Genomic DNA, 24,531 nt, shown 5'->3' with positions numbered 1-24,531 from the left:
CTAAGCTACTCTATTTCAGCTTAAAGCCATTCTGCCTTATCCTGTCCTTGTAAAAAGTCCCTCTCCAGCTCTCTCGTAGTCTCCCTTTGGGGGCTGGAAGGTGCTCCAAGGTGACCCCAGAGCCTTCTCTTCTTCAGCCTGAACAACCTCAACTCCCTCAGCCTCTCTTCATCAGAGAGGTTTTCCAGCCCTCTTATCCATCTCCATGGCCTCCTCTGGACTCACTCTAACAGGAAGCTGCTAAGCAGCCTGACATAAAAGAAAAAACTAAATCCTACAGAGCAAAATGTAAGACCTAGCAGAGGTTCTTAAAGCAGCAGCATCAAAATCAAAAGTTTCATTGAATGACAATGTATACATTTATTGATAAAAGTGGTGTGCTGTGTTTATTTCTGCCAAGGAAATATTGTTCAGGTTTTTGTCACCAGTAACTACCTGTGAGGATCATCTGAACCAGTACATTGTCTTCAAAATACATCTGTGAGGACAGTCCATAAGCATGAGCTTGTTGATGTATTTCATTCCCAAACACTGGTCAATTCTCTTAATTGCTAAAACAATCGGGAAAATAATTTGAACATTATAGATAAGAAGATATGATTTCAGATAAATGGGACTATTACAGTCAGATTTTGTGTTTACAGCATCATTTTCATGACATCATAAAATGTAAATTAAAAAACTTAGAGTTCACCATGGATGTGTCCTATGGGTCAGATTTTCAGTTCATTACTGTTCTGAATGAAGAAAGCAGGTACAAAACAGAAGGAAATCTAAAATAGTTCCATGAAGCAAGAAGCTGCTCATCAAATAATCTGATTGTAAGTGTCAGCATCCAGTGGAAGATGTGTTCATAGTTAATAATTTTGATTCTTTATCGGTGAGGAAACCACAGAGTGTTCTGTCCAAGTTTTTAAAGATGCCATCCAAAATGCCGTCCAAGGTTTTGATTAAAACAGCGTATGCCTTTTGCACAATGAGTTGTTGTGGCTGGATCTAATTAACAATGAACAATTGCAACCATGAGAGAACAAAATAAAGTAATGATTCAGATAAATTATGGAGCTTTTTCCATTGCATAGTCCATATGACTGATCCCAAATACAAAAATGGCAGATTGTTTTTTGTTTAAATTTCAGGGTCAAACACCAAAGTTGAAATATTATATGTAGCAAAAGCTCTTCTCGTTTGTAAAATTGAAAATGTGACTTTCTAATCTATTGTCGCTTAGCTGTTAAATTTACTTGCTTTGTCATAGAATCACAGAGTATCCTGACTGGAAGGGACCATGGAGTTGGACAAGGATCATGGAGTCCAACTCCTTGCCCTGTACAGGACAGCTCCAAGAATCACACCATGTGCCTGAAAGCATTGTTCAAACACTTCTTGAACTCCTTCCTTTTAAACAAGAAAGTAAACAATTATAAAAACATTTTCTGAATGAAATGGAAAAGAGAGAAAGTAGAATGTTTAGTGTCTTACTATTGCCTGTGGACATGGAATCATGCATCAGCGGGATCAGGCTGGAAGAGTATGAACCTCTGCCTCTGTCCCCTGTTTTCCTGTCCCTCTCCTCTGCAGCAGGTGATCATCCTGTCACCACCAGTTTATGCTGCTGTGGAAGGACAGAAGAGGTGATGCTGCCTGTTCCTCCCTCCAGTCAAAGTGGGACCACTCAGCCCCCTTGTGCCTTGGGTTTGGTCCAGTGCCTCCTACCACTGTATTTCTCCCTGTGCATTCCTGTCCCACTGCCTTCCTGCAGCCCTGACTGGTTCAGGGATCCATGCCAGAAGTCAAAACATTGTAATTAGTATATTTAAAAAAAAAAGTTTATAATTGGGAAACATATTACTAGTGCCACTAGCGTCTTTTGCATGGATCTGGAATTCCCTTGACCATCTAATTAATGCCTGTCTCCAAAAAAGCAATTAATAATAAAGTAGTGGGGTTTTTTTGGTCATACATTGTCCTAACAACTGTTCCAATGTGTTTAGGTGTAACCTTAAGAAACCAGAATTGCATGTTAGTGATACCAATAATCAGTTATTTAAAAAATCTGAACTAGGAAGATGAATCACTGATCTTAGAGAAGAGGTTTGGGAAAGTAATTACAATTTTATTTACTGTATTTTCTTGATTAACTATGAGATTCTCCCATTTTAGTTTACCAATAAGCTAGTAAGGTCAAAACGATCTCAGAATAAATTTATACGAAATATTTTGACTTTGTGATTCCCAGCTCCATGTGAGGAGATGTAGAAATCATTGTGACTTAACAAGAGTAGGAACTGCCGTGACCATTACTAAATAAAAAAATGTGCATCATATAGTAAAATAACTTCTCAGCTGCATTCTGCTCATGTAATATATTGAAGTTAAGCCTGACATCATCTTTAATTCAGACAGTGGGATGCTTGAAGTCATCTTTGCTTTTGTGTTTTCTTACTGTTGGGACAAGCTGGCTGGCAGCCAGCTTCAAAGCATCCTCAGGGAACTGCTGTAGCTGGAGTGGGTCCCCTGGGGAATGCTGTGCAACCAGCCACAGGTCTTGGGTGCAGTGGGATCACCTGTCCTCGGGAAGCTGCTGGTGAAACAGGAGATTCAGAATACTGGCTGCATCCCCCATGGTTCAGAGCTTCCTGCTCCCGTGTGCCCAGGCACCTTTCATGACCAGGTGGACCAGTGCAAAGGCAAGAGCATGGTTTTTGTCCTTGGTGGTGTGTTACTGAGTGGGTGTGTTGTCCCTCGTGCTGGTGTCCGTGCAGGAGCCAGGTCTGCAGCCGGGCTGGGCTCCTGGCTCCGCGGTTCTGCCGGCGTGGCGGCCGGGCATGGCACGCTCCCCTTGGGCTCTGCTCCCGCTCACTGCCAAGGCTTGCAGCAGGGACATGCTGGGGCTGCCTGCTGGAGTGCATCATCTGCCTGCAGTGCGGTTTGTTTCGGGCTCGGGGTTTGCTCTGCTTGTTCATCATCATTAGCTAACCATAAAACAGGTATGTGCTACCAACTTCAGCCTACCTAGAGGAGCTTGGCAGAGTCTGCGGGCATCCTTTAGCATAGCATCCCTTTTATGGTAGAAGAGCCCTTATTATAAGCAGTGATAATGCTCAGAGGATTTCTTTTAAAAAAAGTTATTTTGTGTATAGTATTGCTTTTAATACATCCTTGTGCATAAACCCTCTCGGTATAATTACAGCTTTGTAAATCCCCATTATTTGTTCTCTCTTTATAACAAAGGATTTGTCTGTTGAGTTACAATTGCAAGTACCTCATAAACCCAGCAGCTGAGTATTATCTTGTGATATACTGGAAGAAACAAGCAAATGCTACCATCTTTCTGAAAATACAGAAGTGTTAATTAAGCCTTTTTTTACCGAGCATCCAAAGTGAGGGAAATACCACTTTCCCCTTGCCTGCTAGTTGTGAATTCAGAAGTTTTCAGTGTGCATGAATCCAGTTTTGAATTTGAATACTTTGATAGTTTTTTTTTTTGGTTCTGTTTTCCTTTGGTAGAAATAAACACAAAAGGCAGTTCCAGTGGATTGGGTTTGGTACACTACTAGATAGGTCCTAAACAAATATTTTACTCTGTCAGTTTTTCTCTTTAAATTGGAGTTTAGTCCAATTTCACCTTTCAAAAAAAACCCCTGAAGTTTCAGCATACTTGACCTTAGCTCCAGATAATAAAGCAAATATAGTTTCTTAAATCTTTTTTCCTGTTAGCTTAGCCAGAAAACCTTGATTCAACAAGATTTTGAATTTATTCATAGTTGGATATCACTGGCAAATTATGTTGTTGTCACTAACAATTGTGTCCACTGCCTCTCCACAGAAGATGAAGAGAAGTTAGGCAGCTGCAGACACTAATGAAATATAACTCAGTTTAAGTGAAGATCTATCTTTGCTTTGTATACTGGGCACAGGGAGACATTTTCCAAAGCCCTTTTCTAGAAATACCTGTTTCTGTTTCATTGCATATTTCTTATATTGGCAAACAAAACTGCCGTTTGAAAAACACTTCCCAGCAGAATTGTGGGCCTGATCATTATACAGTGTTGTTGTACAATACACCTTCAAACCTTTATGGAGTCCCATAAATAAGAAGAAATAGCTCTTCTCTTTAAGCTTGCTTTCACTGACTTTCAAATGTCAGGTTTCCATGTTATTTATTCTTTAGATACTGTTCATAGCTCTCAATATGCAGTATGCAGAGTTTAAGGCCATTTCTTGATCAAATCATACAGTCTGTGCCACAGTTCTGAACTGCACTGGGACAACTTACTGGGATACGTGCTATACAGGGCTCGTGCCATACAGGTAGGAAAAAGCAGAAGAAAGAAATGTAACAAAAAAAAAATCCTAAACTCAAAGCATTTAGTGTGCTACAGACCAGTTCACCATATTTTTCTGTGTGTATTAAACATTTGCTTTCATGGAACTGCCTTAATTTTGGATGGAATTACCCTGACAGCTGCATTCCAGTGTGCAGGTGTGATGGTTGTCATCCACCATCCCAAAAAGAGCAGAACAGCACCAGTTATTAGAAAAAGCAGTGCAGGAAAAAAAATTACATGTTCTGGATGAGTTGGAGTCTGCCAGGCTTTATTAAGTTCTAAGATGTGTTGGGTTGGTAGTGACACCTTGGGAAAGATAACATAACAAAGTCTGTCATATTTTATTCCAGGACTCAATAATGAACTTTACTGGCTGGGGATATTATGCAGCAGTACTTACTGTATGTTTGTCCTTCAAGATACTGGCTTATTTATTTTGGCCATCTCACAGAAGATAAACCTGGGACAATTAATAAAATCATAATCATTCACTTGTCAGTGGGGTGATTACAAGCAGAAAAGTATAGGCTTTCTGAGAAAAAGCATGAAGGTCCAAGTCTTGTCTCTGCAGTGGATTCTTTATGCTTACTCAGACATATGGACAATGATTAAAATCAGGCATCTGGTGTAAAGCAGTCTGAGTCTGAGGATGATTGAAAGGCTGAAGAAACCTTGTTTTGGCTGTCTCATCTTATCTGTTCCCTGGGTTCCTCTTCGGAAAATTGGCAGAGGAGGGGAGAAGATTCCAGGGTGCTGTTTGCACCATCAATCTCAGAAGAATTGGTGGTGACCTCCACCAATAGTTGCAGTATATGGTTAAACACACATGGGATGAATACCCCTGAGTTCCCAAAACTTCCCATATCACTGTCATCATACATTGCATATAATGCTTGTAGGTTCCCCTTAGATTTGACTATTAGCTGGTTGGTTACGTTTTTTAATTTAATAATTTAAAAATATGTGTGAAGGCTTGTTTTCAATATCCTGATGCTTTTCAAACTTGAATCTTTGGTCCTACACAAGGTTTTCAGGCCTAAGTGGAATGCAGGGCTTCTAATCAGCTACAGTGTGTTTGCTTTCCGGCACTGGGCCCGGCCCTATGGAGATGACATCCCTAAATACCTTTCAGAGGAAGAAAATAACTGGATTTAGAGCATATGATTATGTTATGTACAGAGAAAATAGCTACCCTTTTCTGGGATCTGCTTAGTTCTCTTAAATTCAATTAATTCTTACCTTACAAAAATGCATTAGCTTTTCTTTTTAATGGCATAAGCAATGTACCTTTTCTATAAAGAGCAGTAGAATAAGTTTGAAGATTTTAAACATTTATTTTTGGTACAGTTTTTATTTTAAAGGTAAATTAATTTATCATTGCACTTTTCAAATCAAGAAGAATTGCGACATTAACATTCTAATGTAAATACAATGTACTGTAAGAAAACTTGAAGGTCTGCTAGCCAAAGAGTATTTAATCTTGTTACTTCTTCATTAAAGCAGAGAATTGTAATGGAAATGTTGGCAAAACAGGACTGCAGACATTACTGTCTGTGGACTCATCATTTACTGGAGGGGATAATGGCTTCTGGACAGCATTTTTATAGCATTTTCTGTAAAGCAGCTTTGAGTTCTTTAGTATGGTCTGAACAAACATACAGCAGTAGCAATGGTTATTTGTGTTTCCACATTATTCCGTCTCTCAACAGTTGGGTCAAGCTACCCGGCTGATGTTTAAGACTTCTTATACCGAGGAGGATGACTAGCTTCCAAAAAAATCACTGATGTCCTTGATTACTATGACAGCCAGTCATCAAGAGCAATAATAAATGGTGACTCTTTCTTGGGCACTTTTTTGGGGAGCAGGACAGATGTGAGATGGTGGCTCTTGGCTGGTCATGCTGGTGGGGCAGCAGAGCACATATTCCACTTACATCTGCCAGTCTCTGCATAGGCAGGTAGAGCTGTGGGTGGAGTCACGTGCAGTTTTTTGGCAGCAGGGGTTAATTTTTAATCTGTATGTATGCCTTAAGTGGAGCGATTTTATGGGTTTTCTGCCTCCCAGCTATGATCTTGTTCTTGCTGGCCAACCTAAACACAGGCTTTCTTCTGCCCTTTTATCCTGCAGAGAGCCTATGCCTGCATGCTGATGGTGATTAGCACTGGTTCAGGCTGAGCACACTTGGTGCCTCACAGCACCGAGCAGTCCAAGGCGCGCTGTGTGGAGTTCCAGGACTGGGAATGCCTGTCACAGATTAGACTTTGGCATGCTGCAGTCATGGCTTTTCACTCTGCAGAGTGCATGGCATGGCTTGTTAACTACTGCAGATACTGGAACTGTGAAATCAAATGGCCTTGAGTCAAGACTGGTGGGGCAGGAAGAATTAAATTAACTTTCTGTGCCAGCAGAGTTCCTTGCATCTTCAGGAAGAGCTTTGCTGAGGGAGGTCAGCGAGATTTTTCCCTGCTGTCCTTTTCTTTCCCCTACATTTTTGTTCTTTTTTATTCCACCTCCACTGTCATACTTTTAATTCTGACTGGGAGTTGCTAAACAGAAGAACTGAAAGCCAAACTTACTGGAGCAGCTTTAAGAACGAATTTATCTCCTGGTCAGGAGTGCTCATCCCCCACTCCTCTCTTTTTCCTTCCTTGGCTCTGATGGAATGAGAACTCTATGGCTTTTCCAGGCTTGGGTGGCTTTCTGGGATCTTTTGTGAAAAAGGAAATTGTAGTGAGTTCAATCAGTCTCTTTGTGGACTTCTGAACACCAGAGCGTCCTGCAGGGACTAAAAAAGTAAACTGAAATAAATTCTGGGGTGATTCTGTCTGGAGGATTGAATAGATGCTATCTTTTGGTAACCAGTTTTTTTTCAAATGAAGATGTCTGTGATGGGTGTGAGGAGCTTGAAAGTAAGTTTTAATAGGATGAATAGGATTTGATGGATAAGAAGAAAAGTATAAGAAGAAAAGTACTGCTCTCATCCCTAATCTGATAGCTCTTCAAAGACTCAGGCAGAATACACACTTTATATCTAAATTTTCTGAAGAGCACTTGGATGTCTTTTCTCCTACTGTGTACTGGATAAGTGTCGGATCATATGAAAATAAGTTGTTTTAGCTAATTGTGTGTATTCCTTTTTTGGGATCAAACCCATACTTTAGTTAATGACAAGTTATCTTCAGTTTTTCAGTTTCTGCTAAGCAGCATACAACAAAAAGGGTAAAATAATGACTGAAACAAAAAGGAACATTTTTACTTGGACAACTTCATGCAGTCAGAAATTTTCTGTATGCTAAAGTAGGAAATTTTCATCTACGTCTATTCTGCTGTCTGATCATTTTAGCAGTATTGGTTTCCTGTGATTCAACAAGTCAGTGGTGAATCTTCCTTGAGAAAAATCATGAACGTCTTCAGTAGCAAAGTACATTGTTTTAACAATCTCTTATCAGTAGTTTTTTTAGTGTTAATGATAGTATTTATAAAACTGAGAAGGTTCATAAGTTGTTATGAAAAAGATGGAACTTGAAAAAAATATTTACAATTATTTTCTCCCTTTTTTTTTTTTTTTTGGTACCGGGATTGAAAGGATAATTGTAAATACCCTGATGAATTTACAGGGCCTCTTGTCACTGAGTGTGGACAGTTGTCTACTTAGTTTAACTTAATGGTACTGATGTGCCTTTGAGGCAGTCTGGTAGAATCCTCCTAGAGTCTGTCCAAAGTTAACACATTTGGTGACTGGCAACAAGTATGGTTTTTACTGTAAAGAGGCATATGCTTAGCAAGATGACACATCTGAATATTGCAATGTAAATGTCCTCACTTTTTTTTACTTTTTTTTTCCCCTGTAGCGCTCTCCCCCTCCATCTAAGCAGTAGGCTTCAAGCTTGAAGGCAGTTAACAGGAGATATATTTTAATTTTAAATTCTTTGCCAAGGTGTCCGAGGCAGATAAAGCAGGAAACCCAGTAAGTCTTCTGCAGGGACCACTGAATGCTTGCACCTCACTTATCCAGTGTTGTTTTGGGCACACTGGAGGGGAGGTTATCTCCACTTGGATAAAAGCCAGATTTTCTCAGGCTAGAAGCTTCTTGCTACCTGATGGAGATAGTAATTGATCCTCTGAACAAATGTCTGCTGAGACCATTGAGCTAGACAGGCAGCAGATCCCATGAGAACTTGTGACGGGAGGTGCTCATGGCCCTCATTATAGCTTGTCCTGTTATCAACAGCTAGATCAGATAAGGAAAACTTATGCAAATTGGTTTTTTTAAGCATGCTAGGGTGGTTTTTTGGTTTTTTGATTTTTTTTTTTTTCTGGGAGTCATAAACCCTGCCAAAGTAAGCTTTCATTCTTCTTTTAAAAGTATGTAGGATGCGTTAAATATGCTTCAAAGCAGCTTTCACTGTGAGTGTTTCTAGCATAGAAATACTTTTCTTTGAAACTGTGGATCTTGTCACAAGTCCAAGATGACTTTTAGTCTTCTTCAGACTTGCTTCTGTACCTGCTTTATATTTAAAACAGGCTAGCCTGTAAGGTATTCCTATCCCTTCCCAGAAAGAAACATTCTGTTCCCAGAAACTTGGTGCTGTGGAGCGCGGTAGTATTGTGACAGGTGAGTAATAGAGAATCAGGGATGCAATATGTCCTCAGTTGCACTCTGGCTAGCTTCAATGGGTGTTTTGCATGAGAAAAGTAAGAAGGATTTGGCTTGTGCTGTAATAAATCCCACTCAATCCTATTGAAACCCTGCATAGCATTCAGTGATAAAATGCTTACTGGTTCTGTCCCTTGATTTCTGCGAGCAAAATCTTTCTTAAATTACCTTTTGTGGGTGACCCACACCTGCAGCCAGACAGGTAAATGTGAACTAATCTGGTACTGATGTATTTTTTCAATAGCTGATTATTGTGGGAGCTGTAGAAAAATTAAACCTATGAGGATTTTATGTTTGACTAAATAATTAAGTGACCTTATATTTATTTTTCTTCCCTTAAAGGTAACATGTGCAGGTACTCTGTTGTGGGAAATCAGACTTTGTAAATGTCAGCTCTCATGAGCTGACTCATAAAAATGGGATCTCATGGCTTTTCTCAAAATGGGTGGTTAATCCAGTGTTTTACTGCACTCCAGGAATGTCTCTCTGTAAGTTTACCTGTTCCATGTGTGAAGCAGTCTCATTTTATAGGTCTCTCAAAAATATCAGGTGACCATACCATAAATGAAGGGAAGATGCACTTCTACTAATCTCTTCGGCTTTGTTTCCCTCAGATTGACAGATTCATTCCTAGAAGACTCTGTTTGAACCCTGCTGTCCCCCAAATGACAGTATTTTCACTGCAGAGCAGTGAAGAGAATCCATCTCTTCAACCATTGCATTGATTGCATGCTTTGAGGCCAAGCTTCGAATTTGTCCTTGGCAAAGATGAACAAGGTCTCTCCTTGTTTTCTCTTCATCTGTAAATCTCTAACCATACTGACTGATGGCTAATGAAGTGTACAGAAAGTGCTAGAGGTTGAGATGCTTTGCCTGTGACTCAGCATGATTTTCTCTGCTTTTCAACAAATACTGCTAATAATTGTCAGATTTTATTAGACTTGGCTTTTTTGTTTTCTATTTCATGCTGTATATTATGCTAATTTAGAAAATGAAATAAGAAAAAGTGTTATTTTATTCTTGCATGCATTGGTGACAAAAACTCCCCATTTACTACAGAGTTACTAGAATCCAGTTCCCAGTTATAATGCAGATAGATGCTTGCAGATAGTTTTCCCTGGTTGTAAAGGACTGAAAAAAACTAATGAAGAAATAAAAGATTAATGAATATTTTTGCATGCCTCACCATTCATTGATTGTTCTGAGTTATGCCTGAACTTTCCCAGAATACTCTTAAAGCTTTTTTGGGTTTTGATTTTGTGATGTGTGTTGGTAGATTGTTGACAAATGTGTCACTCAGAGCAGCTGAGTTGAAGTGGGTGTTTATTGAAATGGCTTGATGCTTTCATTCTTCTAAACTGCCACTGACCCTACCTGTTTGGGGTTTGAGCAGAAAATAGCTACTTTAAAAAAACCTTCCAGGCTGAGGAACTCTTTAAATGGGCATACTGCAATGAAACCCATCCTATATTAGAAAATACCAAATGTCCAATAAAAATAAGGGCAACACAAACACAAATACTGTTCATGAGATAGAGCTTGAAGTGAAAATAAACCTACTGAATGTGTCTAATCAGCCTGAAATTTAGGTGGTGAATTGATGAGACCAGTTGTTTGTATTGATATTTCCAAAGCATTTGAAATGTTTGTTCAGAACAGCTAATTAAGATGGCAAATAAATTATTTATAATTTATAAATAAAAGGCCTCCACTCCAGAGTGTTGAGAATGATTAACCCTGCAAAATAACAGAGACTTACTGCAGTTATGTAAAAAGAACCTTTTAGTTTTGGTGTTAATTGAAGTGAAACTGAAATAGTTACTTCAGAAGGTTCTTTTAACCAAATGGATCTTTAATACAGATTTCTTTACTCTTTTCAGTGAAAGAACAGAAAATGAAGCTCTAATAAGGTAAGAAATTTTTTTAATTCCACTTTAGTAAGATATTCAAGTTAATCTGAGATAATTTTAACAAATATACTCAGCATTTTAGGCTAGATCCTGGACCAGTAGGTTTCACATTTCACTAGTAGATCCCAGTTTGCGTCAGTGTGTCAAAGCACAAAAAAGGAAGAGAATGAGTCTAGCAATATTTAACTTTTTTGTGGTTGTTGTTATTGAAGCACTATTTGGTCTTTAATCAAAATAAGATGCCTTCATAGATTTGGAAACTTCTTTTTGTGTGTGAGGAATTTACAGCTAATTATTTGTCAGCAGATGATATAGTTTTCACTACGCAGTCAATGAAAATCTTTGTTTTCTTTCAGTTTGAAAATGAAACATTAGAGAATGTGCTGATAAAATAAGTAGCTTGGTCACAGATTTTTGGTTTTTGAGGTGTGGTGGTGGGAGTTTATGAATTATGTAGTTCAATAAATCAAGGAGGGGTGAACTCTTCTAGGAGTGAATATTTCCCCTTATATATAACATAGTTCAGCTGCATTCTGTAAATGGACTCTCAGTCATCTGCTAGATGAGCAAAAGGCAGAAGAAGGTCTTTCAATATACTAATGAACTGTAATGGATGTTAAAAAAGTGATTTTATCTTTCCATTTCTTCCATTGCTAGTGAGGATGCTGACATTCATGTGGTGTGTCACCTAGAAAATGAAGCATTGCTGTCGAATAACAAAACCAGGTGTACAATAACAAGTTGTTCTGACAAGCAGCTGAAGTATGAACCTGTTCAAAGTATTACAAAAATACATAATTACTTTTCTGTCACAATTAATATTTCAATTATAATAGTCATTCTAGGATTCCAAGGAAGGGAAGTATTGTTGGTTATTGGGTTTTTTTCCTCCTGTATTTGCCTAGTTTGGTTTCTTGCATCAGTGGTTAAAGTAAAATTTTGCAGAGTTGTTAGCTGAATTTCATACACCTATTTCAAGTCAAATGACTTCCAAATGGAAGTGTGTTCATAACAAATTTTTTTAAAAGCTGTTAACATCAATAAAAGTTGATATGTCTGCATAAACTATGTTCCTGGTTTGCAGAGGGGCATTCTTGGAATAGGGAAGAGGGAGGCTCAAAAAAAAAGGCATTTAAGCTATGCAAAATATAAACTGCTAGAAACCGCAAGTGAGTAGAAATGTGAAGTATTGATGGAAAAAACAGTAGTGTTGTGAAAAAGTAATGAGGTGTCATAACAAATGGTGGTGTTAATAGCAGACTATCTTTGCAATTCTTACTTTGTATTGGTACATGGAGAGTATGTGCATCTATTTGCAGTTACAAAGGTGTGTGCTTATGTAATACATCTCTGAGACAGCAAAATGATGCTGTTTTTCCCCCAATCAGGGGGAAAAAGAAGGAGAAGGACTGAACACCCTTCTGTAACAGGGCTAATGAAGCTAAGGAACTTTATAATGTGTTGAGAACCACATGGGTAGTGCAGGGATTTAGTAAATGCCAGAAGAAATTCTAGTTCTGAGCAGTCTTTGTACACTGATCTCATCAGCATCCATGATCCAGGAAGAACACAAGTCCTCCTTCTGTCTCTTTACCAGGATTCAGCCATACAAGCACTGGGCAAACGTTGCAGAAACGAATTAAACTCACTGTGTCTGTAGGTGATCACCTAACACAAGGGAGCCTTATGTGAAGCCTCTGAAGGCCACAGTAACACAAATCCCTAAGTAATATGCCTAAGTAATATAGCATGACAGCAGTAGTGGAAATTTACTTATTTTGTTTACCCAAGTCACAGCTGGAAGTATTTTAAGGTATACATTGCTCACTTCTGGATTTCTGCCTTGGCAATGCCTGCAGAAGTACCAGGTCATTTTTATGTGATTTGACATATGGGCAGTAGAAAACCACCTGCCATCAGCCATCTTTTTCTAAGTTAACTGTAGTGTTTAGTAACTGATGCAGTTTGAGCTCGAAATTTTCAGTTAGGCTGAAAATGAAGCTATGCAGGTCACAGTGCTGTTCATCCCAAATTTCCAGGTCATACAAATGGGTGCTGCAGAAGCTGGAAAAGCTTGTTAAAGATGTTTGGTGCCTTCCCCTTGCATTTGAATTGACTTTTCTCTTTTAGTCTCTTTAGTCAAAAGCTATCTCTAATACACCACCACAGATGCTGCACAATTGGCTCAGGAATCCCTGTTTAGCTTTGCCAAGCAGGCAAACTAGTTATCTCAGATAAGAGAATTTTGAAGTGTGATGTGGTTAGTATCTAAAAATATCAGTATAGGGAGATGGGATAGGGCTCCAACAGACAAAAACATGGCAAGATAAGGAAGAGGAGTTCACGTTGGAATTACGATACCATGGGTGTAATTAACCACTGGAAATGCTTAGAAAGGAATGTGGTAGATCACTTGGAGTAATTAAATCAAGATTAGATCTGCTTCTGAAATATCTTCTAGTACAGTTACAAGTTCTTGTGCTTTGTAAAGAAATTGCTGCATGAGATATTACAGGCTGTGCCAGGCAGGAAGTCAGACCAGATTACCATAAGAGTTCCTCCAGGCCTTTTAAATCCACATCTCCACCAACAAAGGCTCTTATGTGGTACAGCCTGCCACAGAATTTCCAAAATCTGAGGTGGAGCAGGTCACTCTTGTTTCAGTGGTGAAAGGTTGAAAAGTCTTTGAGCAGATCCTTGCAGAGACGCGGTGGTGGGTACTCAGCACTGCTGAGCTTGTACATTGTGTGCTTCAGCCCTGGGCACCAATACTGAGCCAGCTCCTGCTCTGTCTGATCAGCCCATAAACGCATCCTTCTGCACAATCTTCTAATATTATACCTGACTTATTTAGTGGTTTGCATTTTTTATTGTGTTCCGTGAAAAATAATAATTATTCTATAAAGCTTATTGAATCCCTTCTGTGATACAAGTAAAGTCCTGAAGGAGTTCAGAATTTTCTTCAGTTGCTCAATGAGCATAATTCCATTGTCTTTAACACAGGATCTTCTATAACCACTCTTAATATCCCTATGAGTAGAAAGGGCAGGGAACATTTTTAGCAGATTATGTAGAATTCCTAGGATACAAGAATCTGCTTTCCCCAAAACTGAAAAAGTAGTAACTTGTATGTTTGCTCTGGGATGTGCATGGAACAGTGAGAGTGGAGGACACTCATCTTTTAATTCTCTTCAGCTACAGGGAAGTGAATTCTTGTCTTACTGGGTAAGAGGCAGTAGATCCTTTTAATAGAAAAGAGATTAAAACATATCAAAAAGTAATTTTATACCAGAAGAAATACAAAACACAATGGTGAGCAAGAATAGCCCTTACAAGAATAGCTTACTTTGATAAGCTCATTAATTTCAACATTCAGAATTAATCAGGAATTACTGTGCAAAGTCTTGCAAATGGAAAAATCCATCAACTTGAGCTCAGAATTATGTCGCCCTAGGTTGCATAGCTTTTGTTAGAGGAATGTCTAGTGTAATTCCACAGCAGCATGACAGGAAGAACAGCTAAGAGTTGTCCTGGTCGTATGTGGGGATAAAAACTTACTCAGGAAAGTTTTCATGTAATTCTGGCTCTGTAGAAAGATCTATGAAAAAGCTTTTCGGTAAAATTATCTAGGGTAAATTCAAGAGTGAGCCCAGGAATATTAGAAGATTTTTTTTTCCCAGAATACCTGATACCCAGCCTGACAGCAGGTAGTTTGCACTTGGTACCTGACCTGCCTACTGCTCTCCCTCCCTGGACTCTGTACTTATGGTTTACACATGGCAGCCTAGACCTGAATTGGAAAAAGTATTGGACTAAACAACAGAAAAACTAAAGTAGAGAAGAGAGATACCATTGTGTTTGATAAACCAAAGTAAGGTGGTTGAGGTAAATAAGATTGTGTCCCTCCATGTGGAGGCAACACCTGCTTTCCTGGACATCCGGGAAAGAGGACAATATGCTGTAAAAAGATAAGAAAAGGTTATTTATGCTTGCTATTAGGTTAGGGATTCATGGTTGTGGTGAAGGGAGAGAAGACTTTGGTTAGTCAGGAATCAAACATATTTGCTTGGTTGCCATGCAATAATAGTTGTGATTTTTTAGCATGAGTTTCGTCTGTACCACGTCTCTTCAAAGTATATTACATGCCTATGGTTTTTAAAAATTCCTGATAACCATAATACTGACTGTGGAGAGTATTTAAAAACAAACTTCAGGATGTCTCTTTTTCACATGTTTTTTCAACCAGTGAGTCATTCTTAATGGATACTTCAGTTCTGAAAAGGAATGGAGAAGGCAGTGCCATGGAAGAAAATTGCCCTCTCCATTAGTAAGGTATTTGAGACATCATATTGCTGCTATTTCCTTCCATGTGAAAGCTCATGGCTAAGTCATTTAATGTAAAGGAAAACAGTCTTTTCTACCACAGAAGAAGTTCCTCTACTGGACAGCAGCACACAGGCCCACAAAATTGACTTTGGTTATTGCCGAGGGTTTCCTTGGCGTTTCTTTCTGTCCAGGCAATTAATGCTGTAAAAGCATTCCAGATGACAGAAAAGAGCAGTTGTGTTGAGGTCTGGGGAGTTCCTTTGGCGCATCTCCAGTGTGCTGCTAGTCCCAAATTTATTGTTTGTATCTAAGAACTGCACTTGCTTTAAAAGCTCAGTTTTACTGCATTTGAAAGCTATTCAGTCTTGTTTCCTGCACTTTGTTTACTTAATAATCCCTATAAAGAATCCACAATTTTGCCTGGGTAACTTGCTGCTCTCTTCCAAGAGAGAAATATACTGGTTTTTAAATTTTTTTAATCCACATGCTAGCTTGGAGCACAAGTGAGTGTAAAGAAGTACCTATGCTCAGCTTAACCTTGTGCTCACAATGTCTGCTCAGATGGGAGTTAAGCGTGCTGTGCTCACTGTTACAGAACTCTGCAAAACTGTCGATTCAGGGAAATTCTGCTGCTGTGAGAGAACGGGAGCATCAGGAATGTTCTCTCCCACTTAATGGAAATGTGGCTTTTGGTGACCAGTGCATTTAGAAAATAGCAGCTAGCGTGTATGTGCTCATTGACAGAGTCCAACTTGAACATCACAGGGATGTTCAGGGCAGCAGATCCTGCTGTGTGCTGCAGCCCTGGGAGACTGGATGAGGCTCTGGTAGCAGCAGGCTGGTACAGCATATGTCTGGCTGCTACCAGAGGGATTTGCAGCTGTACAATTTTTGGGTTTGAGTAACCTTTAGAAAAGTGCCTCTGAAAAATTGCCAGGGTGGCCAAACAGATTAATTCCCATCAGCAGGAGAGACAGCTGTTCATTTGACTACATCTGCTTCATTTGACTGTGTGGGTCGTCTTACTGGATGGAATGGGCTCCAGAGACCTGCCTGTGGAGAGGAGAGGCAGGTAGGACAACGTGCACTGTGTCAGAAATTCTCTTCATCTTTGACATTACAGAAATGGCCTTGCCTTATGGGTGTGGTGGAGGGGTAGGTGGCTTATCTAATTTTTTGGCCTTTGCCTATTTGCCCATAGCCCCTCTGTTTCAGACCTGAGGAATCCTACGTCTACAGACCAGATGGGTTAACTACAGAATATTTCAGATGGCTGCACCCTGCTGATAGCACTAGTCAAAGCCTCCCACCTGCCCCAATATATTACTGTGAAAACATGGATAAGAGCAAAAGATTGGAAAAGTCAATGTTGGCTGAATAATATTAGTCCTAATCTCTATAAGCAATATGTATTCTCTGCCTTTTTGCTCACTTTAGGGTCAAAAGCCTGTCTAGAAGGTGCTAGAGACCTAGATGGTGTTAGCTAGATTTGCTTCTAGGTCATTCTCATTCAGCACCATCCTCAGAGCAAGCTTTGGTTCTATTGTTTCAGTTCCCCATCTGTGGCTTTAGTCCAGTTCTCTTTCTTTAATCACATCCTATGTTAAATTGTCCTGCAGCTCTTCTTTTCTCCGAGTTTAAGGTTTCAGTTGCTGTGCAGGAGACCCTGTGAATGATTTTATTTTGTCAACTGAGTTAAAAAGACAGTAACAACATACACTAAAGCACAAAATCTTCTCTAATCTGTTATTTGACAAGTGCATTTAATTATTTAGCATGGCTTGTAAAAGTAATGAAGTCCTTGTAACATGAGATTTAACACTCTCCTATTAATTTTTCCCTAAGAGGTGGGAAAAGATTGCCATCATTTTGTGTGCAAACTGAGAGCATGAAGTTAATGAGATTTGACTGAGAATACGTAAAAGGGGCTGGAACCTTTCAGTGCTTCTTAAGAGTTTTGCTAATAGGTAGTAAATCCAAGCACATCCCACAGTTAGATAAGATTCTGCCTGTGTTGGCAAACCAGAAGGTGCTGTCTGATGCTTTGCCAAAGCAAAACAGAGTTTTCTTGGACCAGCTGAATTTTTTTTTTTTTTTGGAATGTTTAGCTTAGTAAAAAGGAAAGCTGTAAGTCGCAGTCTTGCTCAAGAGGCATCATTCAAAACAATTTTTTATAGCATGATAGATTTCATGTTGCTACAAAATAAATATTTAATCGGCACTAATATTTTTGGTTCCCTCAGGCAGGCAGAGAAGTTCTAACTTTTTACTCAAGTAAGTGCAAATGGAATCTAGCAGGAAGTTCAAAGTAAAATGCATGCATGTCCTAGAGATTTTTTAAATGGATTTTAGGTCCAGCCTGCCAGGATTGATGGCTGATTTTGTTCCTGACAGAAAATATTTTATCTCAAAGTTAAAAAGCCCCTATCCCCAAAAATGGAAAAGAACCCAAGGAGAATCTGTGTTTGATTGGTTTGAGTTGGGTGGTGAACTAGATCACTGAAAAAATTACACTGAAAAAAGAAAAAAAAAAAAAAAAGAAATGCAGCCTGATACAGTCACACGGCTGCCTCAGCCATGCCAGCCCAACTCTGTGACTGAAGGGAACAGTCCAGTGACTGTAGAATTGCACTTACTGGTTAGTTTCTAATTCCTTGATCTTAGGTCATCTACTGGGCTCCTTATTCAGGGGCTTCACTTTGTAGTACACAAGAATATTTGTAGAATATGCAGAATGTGTGTGCAGTAAATATTTCTTACCTTGACAGCTGCTCTGTCAAGCGCAGTAGCAGAGTTTGGCCCTTGGATGCCATGAGCCCTCTGTGGGCTCTGAGAAAGCTCTAGCTCCCACAGTCCTCATCAGACAGGAGGATGGGAGACAAGCACTTGGATTTTGTGCTCCTCATGTGGGAGCACAGGGAGCTCTGCAGAGGGGCCAAGGACTAAATGGAGCCCACTTTATTTTTTCTTCACATGTGAGCCACTGAGTGAGGCTCCTTCTGCTGTTCTCCCTTTCTGCTCAAGAGTCAGTAAGAGCTCTTCCCTGGTACCATGATGGGCAGATCTCTATTTGTAATGGATCAGTCTTGAGACTGTCATCATGCTTGCATTTAAGAAAATCTTTCAGGACACATCTGCTCATTAGTGCTCTCTATCTTTTGATCTGTTAAAAACTCATTCCCATCCTTCTAGCCATCAGCATCTTTCATTGTCCTTTCACAAATTAATTTAAAAACCAATCATCCCTTCTTTGATTTAATAATCACCTAAAAGAACAAACAGAAGTAAAGGTAAAATAATACAATTTCAGGCGGGAAATTGTGTGTTCTGAACTGAAACTTTAATGCATGTGCACCTCAGAGAAAGGCATCAAGTTTCTCTAATGTTCATCCAGAAATTAGGGAAAGCATTCCCTACCATGTCTGACTGTCACCAAGGAAAAGCAGTACTGAATTTTTGCTGACTCTGAGGATGTCAGATTAAAATTTGTCACAGTCCTTTAGTTGTTGTAGATATATAATACAGAGAGAGAATACTATTGAGCAGTTATGACAAGTTTTGACATTTCTGATTTCCTTTATATTAAGATGCTAACCATAGACACTATTAATCTCACCCCCTGACTGGGGCTGATTCAGACAGCCTTAAGTTTCCAGATACAGAGTGGGTTTGTGAAATGATAAGGCATACAGGATAGTAAAATTTTCAGTGTAGAGCTGCATTAAAATACAGTGACAGTGCTAACGCATCAAGATTTCCAGGTAGGTAGCCACAGTGCAGGTGTTCACCAGCTCTGATTTTCTTGAGGTACAGGATGTTGTGCTTTTTCTGGCCTGAAATTCCACTTCTGAGAACAAATTGATTGGAAAATACTTAGATTTATAGGAGGAGATCCTGCTTTGCTGGCAGCAAAAGCTAAGTGAAAATGACAGGGAGCGCTCACTTCTTTCTGCAAGTTCTGTCTGCAGCAGGAAAATGGCAGACTGACCCTGGTGTGTTCCAGCTCTGCGTGGGAGGATTTGATGTACTTTGTTTCCAAAACTTGGTTGTAGTTGCAGCTTTCACATATGGAAAGAGACAGAGGTTAAACACGAGATTGCTGTAAAAATGTACTAGTATTCATAATTATGTTCAAATTTTATTATTCCTTGCTTCTGTGAAATAAAAGAATTAAAGGAACATTAAATAATAACAGAAGAGAAAAAAGTAATTTCTTGTTCTTATAGGATCATAAAATCCTAGAATGGCTTGGGTTGGAAGGGACCTTAGAGGTTATCTAGTTCCTCTAGATAACCCCTCTGCCTAAGATATGGACACCTTCCACTTGACTGGGTGGCTCAAAGCCCCATCCAAGCTGGCCCTGAACACTTCCAGGGTTTGGACACCCACAGCTTCTCTGGGCAACCTCTGCCAGTGCCCCACCACCCTCACAGAAAAGGATCCTAACCAGGTTCCTCAATCCTGGTTCTGATAATATTGCAGTCCTTGTTTCAAAACCTTTTAGATCCTCTTAACTTCTGCTGCCTTCCTTAAATTGCCAGTACAGTTGCTCCAACTAATTCTTAAATGGAGTGGAAATTACACAAATAGGAGTTATTTGAAGCTGCAGAATGATTTTACACTCATTCTTATGTAATGAGCTAGAATTACACAGCTGACCAAAAAACAGTCCTTAATAAAGAATTCCAGCCTGTTTTTCACTTCAGTGGCTTTGTAAAGTTCCCTCTAGTCTTTAGGCACCATTTTATGTGGTTTAACTGAAATTCTGAGAAAATAAAGGAAAATTAACCATGGGCATGGAGAAATGTGGAAGGACAGATGAAGTGAGATATTTCACACAGGAATGGGGCGTAGAGAAAGCAGTTCTGTAAGAATCGTTTGATCAAAATGTTTGGGATGGTAAAGTGACATAGAGAAAAAGTTTTTTTAATTGAGAAAGAATGCATGACAGGAAAGATGTGATTTATTGGACTGAAAAAGTCTTCCTCAACAACAGCAAGTGGCATCGTCTCCCAAAGAAAGTGTCAGTCTTATTTGGGAACTGAAAAATTGTTTGCATAAAGACTAGGAAATACCAGTGTAGAACCCGTGCTTCTGTAGGTGAGCACTCTTGAAGCAGGAACCTTTTCTACATCCACATTCTGACTTGCTTGAGAGAGCTCCATGAATCTGATTCAGGCTTGGGATAAAACCATAAGGTATGTTTTCTCTGCTTGCTCCCTTTTTCCCCTAAATGTTATTATACTGCAGCTTGGCTCTGTCCACACAGTCTGGAGCAGACTGTGTTGTAACTTGCTTTAGCCGCCGCTGAATTTAACAGCTTTTGGCTTGGTAAGGAATGCCTTAGGAGAACTCTTGCTCATCTGTTCCCTGAGCCAAAGGAAAACTCCTCCAGTAGCTTTCCCAGTGTTTTCTCTGGCTGGAACACATAGTTACCGATTGCTAGGTAAAGATACACTATCTTTAATCTTATTTTTGTATTTTTGGTTTGTCCGGCTGACATATTCTAAGATAACCACTTTGACTAAAGCACTGAAAGAGGACTTTCTTTTCTTTTCCCTGTACTCCATGTAATTAAATTCTTCCACTGGTGGGAAAAATGCTTTTCCTTGATGTAAATGTGTGGCAAATAGTTGAATGCTGAGCCAGTCAGTCACATTTCCCTGCTAAGCATGCTATTTCCAATATTTTTCATAACAGATTTACTTATCTTTGCTTCCTAGCCCTGTATGGTTTGCTTTCTGATCCTATTGTCATTTAATTTGTTGCAAGAAATGCATCCATTGGAAAGTTGTTAAATAGGATCTCAATAAACATTTGGATTATATTTAGCAAGTACAAATCACTAGGAGATGTTTGCATATTTATTTGTTGAATTTCATCTTCCACTTCAGGTTAGATGAGACATAAACAATTATATAGCACCTCTGGCAAAGAATTAGTCTTCAAAGCAAGTCAAAGTAACACTGGGAATTTGGAGGGAGATTCCTGAAGTTTTAGAAAGAACTGTGAAAGTCTTGTGCTTTGTTTTAGCTCCATACATTTTATGTCAAGTATGGAATTAATGTTGTAGACTTTTACTTTGATACGTCTTGTTTGTTTTACTCTAGTATATATTTCTGACAAATATTTATGGCAGCACTGGTCAGAGTCTGCTCCTTTGCCTGCCTCATTAATGTAAAAATTACCCTAATTTAAAGCCAGCTAAAATATTTCAGGGGTGGTGGTTTGTTTGTTTATTTTGTTTGAGGTGGTTTTTTTGTTTGTTTGTTTTTTATTTTGCCTGGGTCTAGTGATCAGAGTCTCCATTGTACTTTGTAACAGAGACCACAGATAACACTGATCTGCCAGAAAGGTTTTAATAGGTTTTATGCAAGATCCAGGATCAGGAGGCCAGGTACCACAGCGTGCTTTTGTGCCCTAGCAGAGGAAATACCTCTTTGGACATGTTCTTGGCCTGCTTCATTTTAGAAGAATCTCTGTGTAAATTATGGGTGAAAATTAACGTAATTAATTGTAATTAGTATGGTGTTTATAGTGGATACATGTTCCAAAATCTTCAACAACAGTGCAGGAGACTTCATAGTTTCCAGGAACTGTAGATTTACAGTAGCAATTAGATCATTTAGGCCAACCCTGAATACCTTTTGAACTCTGCATTTACTGTCCATTTGCGTCTTTGAAAATCCTCCCACTTATTGACAATTAGATTTGATGCCTTGTTACTTGTGTACATGAAAGCAATTGGCATACTCTTTCTCTTTGTGTCCCAGTGTGCCTTATTTATTTAGTAGCATTGTTGGATTTTAAGTTCTGGAGATAAACCAAAGCATTAAGGGCACAAGGCTTACCTGCTGTTCATTGCTTGTCCCTTCTTGCATGCCTAAAGGAAAGACTTGCACTGCAAGTGAGATTGATAAGCTTCCAATTCTCAAAACAAAGTGCTATTTTTATTATATAGTAAAAGACTTGAGACAACATTTTGCTTGGTACTCTGTTCCTACACATTCACGTGTTCTTTGAACTCTGTCCTCAATATTTGTCCTATAAAATCTTTGTTGTTTAAAGGGCCAAAAACAATAAAGTGCATTTTAGAATGTGTGATCCCTTAATGTTATTTCAAACTTTGATGAGAATAATCAAGGGTTGGAGTCTGTACTTTGATTAGCAGAAAGATATCCTTGGTAAGTCCTTGAACTGTATTTTCTTTTTAGCCACGTGTTTCTGCAATCATTTCCAGTTTTGCAGAATATTATGTTCAAAATACTGTGTTCTGTGTGAGGTTCACATAAACTTATGTTTCCTATTTCCCGAGCATGAGGAATCATTTGTTAGTACCTAGCCTTCTCTCAGAAAATTAAGATTACTCTATCTGCATTTGTGATATATGGCATGAAATTCTTCCCACTACTTCTTTTATTTTCTTCCACCTAGGGAGGCATCCATTTTTCTTGAAGTTCTAGAAGAGCATCGTGTACAAGAATCCCTGCCCTACATTGTGACTACTCTTTCTCTTTATTTTTTCTTTTTATTTCCCTGGTGTTTTCAAGACTAATATGTAGTTTTCAGTGGATTAAATTTGTAGATGAAGAAGATGGGGGAGTTTTTCTGCCTTTGATCACAACTAGAACTTTCCACCCAAGAGAGCTTTGTTCAGGCAGATAACTGTCTTTTGAGTCAGTGGCCAGAGGAAGCCAGCATTTAATGAAAATTTAGAGTCTGGATGCATTTCAACTGGACTATTTATTTTTCCTTGAAGGCAGAGATGAGGAAGGATGTGCAGTGATGCAGCACTGAATGAAGGATAGCAGAGGAGACACCAAGACTTGATGCAGGAACAGAAGGAGATTTACTTTCTTCAGTGTTACCTGATAGAATCTATTTTTATATAGAAATGTCACCTGACAGAAGTCAGGAGAGAGAATATCCAAGTAGTTTAGATGCAGCTAGAGGCAGGGAGCTAAAGCCACGAGGGAATAGAAGAGGCAGTTGAGGTGATCTGAATGCACAGCTGTACATAAAAATAGTAGTTGGAAGGAAGAGGTCTTTGAGGGAGCTGACCACGGACTGCATGTGGCTATAATCACAGGATAGAAGCTGGCACTCATTGGTTGTGGAGAAATCAAGTGAAAGACTGATGTGTTGTGATGGGGAACTCAGGAGAAAAAGTGAGAAACAGATGACTGGAAGAAGAAGTGGCACCAGGAGAAAAGGAGGATAAGATGGAATAAGTAGAGATTTGAGGCTGAGAAGGAAGAAGGATGTAATTAGAGAAATGAGGACAGCAAATAGTTGGGCAACATCAGGGAAAAAAAGGAAAAAAAAACCCAAACCCCATGAAAATCTGGGTTTCCTTGTGGCATGAGAAAGATACAAGTGTATGCGTCTGAAGACATTTTCTTTAGGTGGAAAGGCACATCTGTCAGCAGAGTTTATCTGGGGAAAGAGCAGTGTTTTGTTTTCCAAGAGTAAACAAACACTATGGGAAGATAAAACTAAAAAACAGTCCTGGAGTAGAAACTTGACACAAAGATCTCAGAATCCCTTTTGGAACAAAACAGAGATTAGTATATCTAGACAGAGAAAAGTCTCCTAAAATCTGTGGCTGGTGTGGTTTTAGTAGAATTACCTTGGTCTCTGAGAAGGAAGGTGGGTAAATGACAAGCTAATGAAGATGTACAAAGAGGCATGAAGGGCTCAGGGTCATGCAGGCATGAAAAGGTCTCCATGCAATGGGCATGTCTGTATAGTAAATTAAACGGAGTCTAGAAGCAGTTCCTGGCCCTGGAAATTAAATGTATCTACTGTTGACTGTCCCTGGCCTAGTTTTGGTGTACACTTACGGGAACTCACCTGAACTATTCCCAGGTAAGGTTTGAAAGTTATCTTGGGATTCTTCCCAGTAAGCAGTTAAAAGCAACCTCCCTGTTTTGGAGCGTGATAGACTTTATTAGCATGGCACCTTTCTGTGCCAGTTGGCCTCAACATTCTTGGATGTGTTTATTTTGCTTGTAGAAATAGAGCTGCAAATGGCTCAGTAGATGCAATCCCTTAGAAACTTAGGACATCACAGTCTTTGATGCAAGCTGTGACAGGTAGTGAATATGATTTCTTCTTTAAAATGTTGCTGAACTGATGTTGATGTGCTCTCAGATTTTGTTTTCATGGAACACAGGGACGTTGTAGAAGAGTTGGTTATACAAAGTAAGTTTGTATGAAGCATGCATTTACTTATTTCCATTGAAATGTCAGACAAGTATAAGCAAATATAGGTCATAAGTAACACTCCATCTCACAGAAGGACAG

The 24,531-nt window shown here is 39.2% G+C and overlaps 1 protein-coding gene across 13 annotated transcripts in view; it reads left to right on the top strand.

Moving 5' to 3' along the window:
• THRB (thyroid hormone receptor beta) overlaps positions 1-24,531 on the top strand; it is a 163,955-nt gene that overhangs the window by 31,964 nt on the left and 107,460 nt on the right. For 7 of the 13 annotated variants that reach the window (XM_074538570.1, XM_074538604.1, XM_074538592.1 and 4 more), the window contains one exon: positions 10,870-10,899. The exons of 3 other annotated variants lie outside the window; for them this stretch is intronic. The gene's annotated coding sequence lies outside the window, so the exon portion shown is untranslated. Of the gene's footprint in view, positions 1-9,603; positions 9,767-10,869; positions 10,900-15,170; positions 15,232-16,193; positions 16,298-24,531 lie in introns of those variants that run through there. 3 more of the 13 variants (XM_074538598.1, XM_074538563.1, XM_074538608.1) reach the window with 2 other exon arrangements.

Source organism: Zonotrichia albicollis, chromosome 1, assembly GCF_047830755.1.
Source record: "Zonotrichia albicollis isolate bZonAlb1 chromosome 1, bZonAlb1.hap1, whole genome shotgun sequence".
Classification (NCBI taxonomy): domain Eukaryota; kingdom Metazoa; phylum Chordata; class Aves; order Passeriformes; family Passerellidae; genus Zonotrichia; species Zonotrichia albicollis.
Note: the sequence above shows the minus strand (reverse complement) of the source record. Positions and strands in the feature narration are given on the sequence as shown.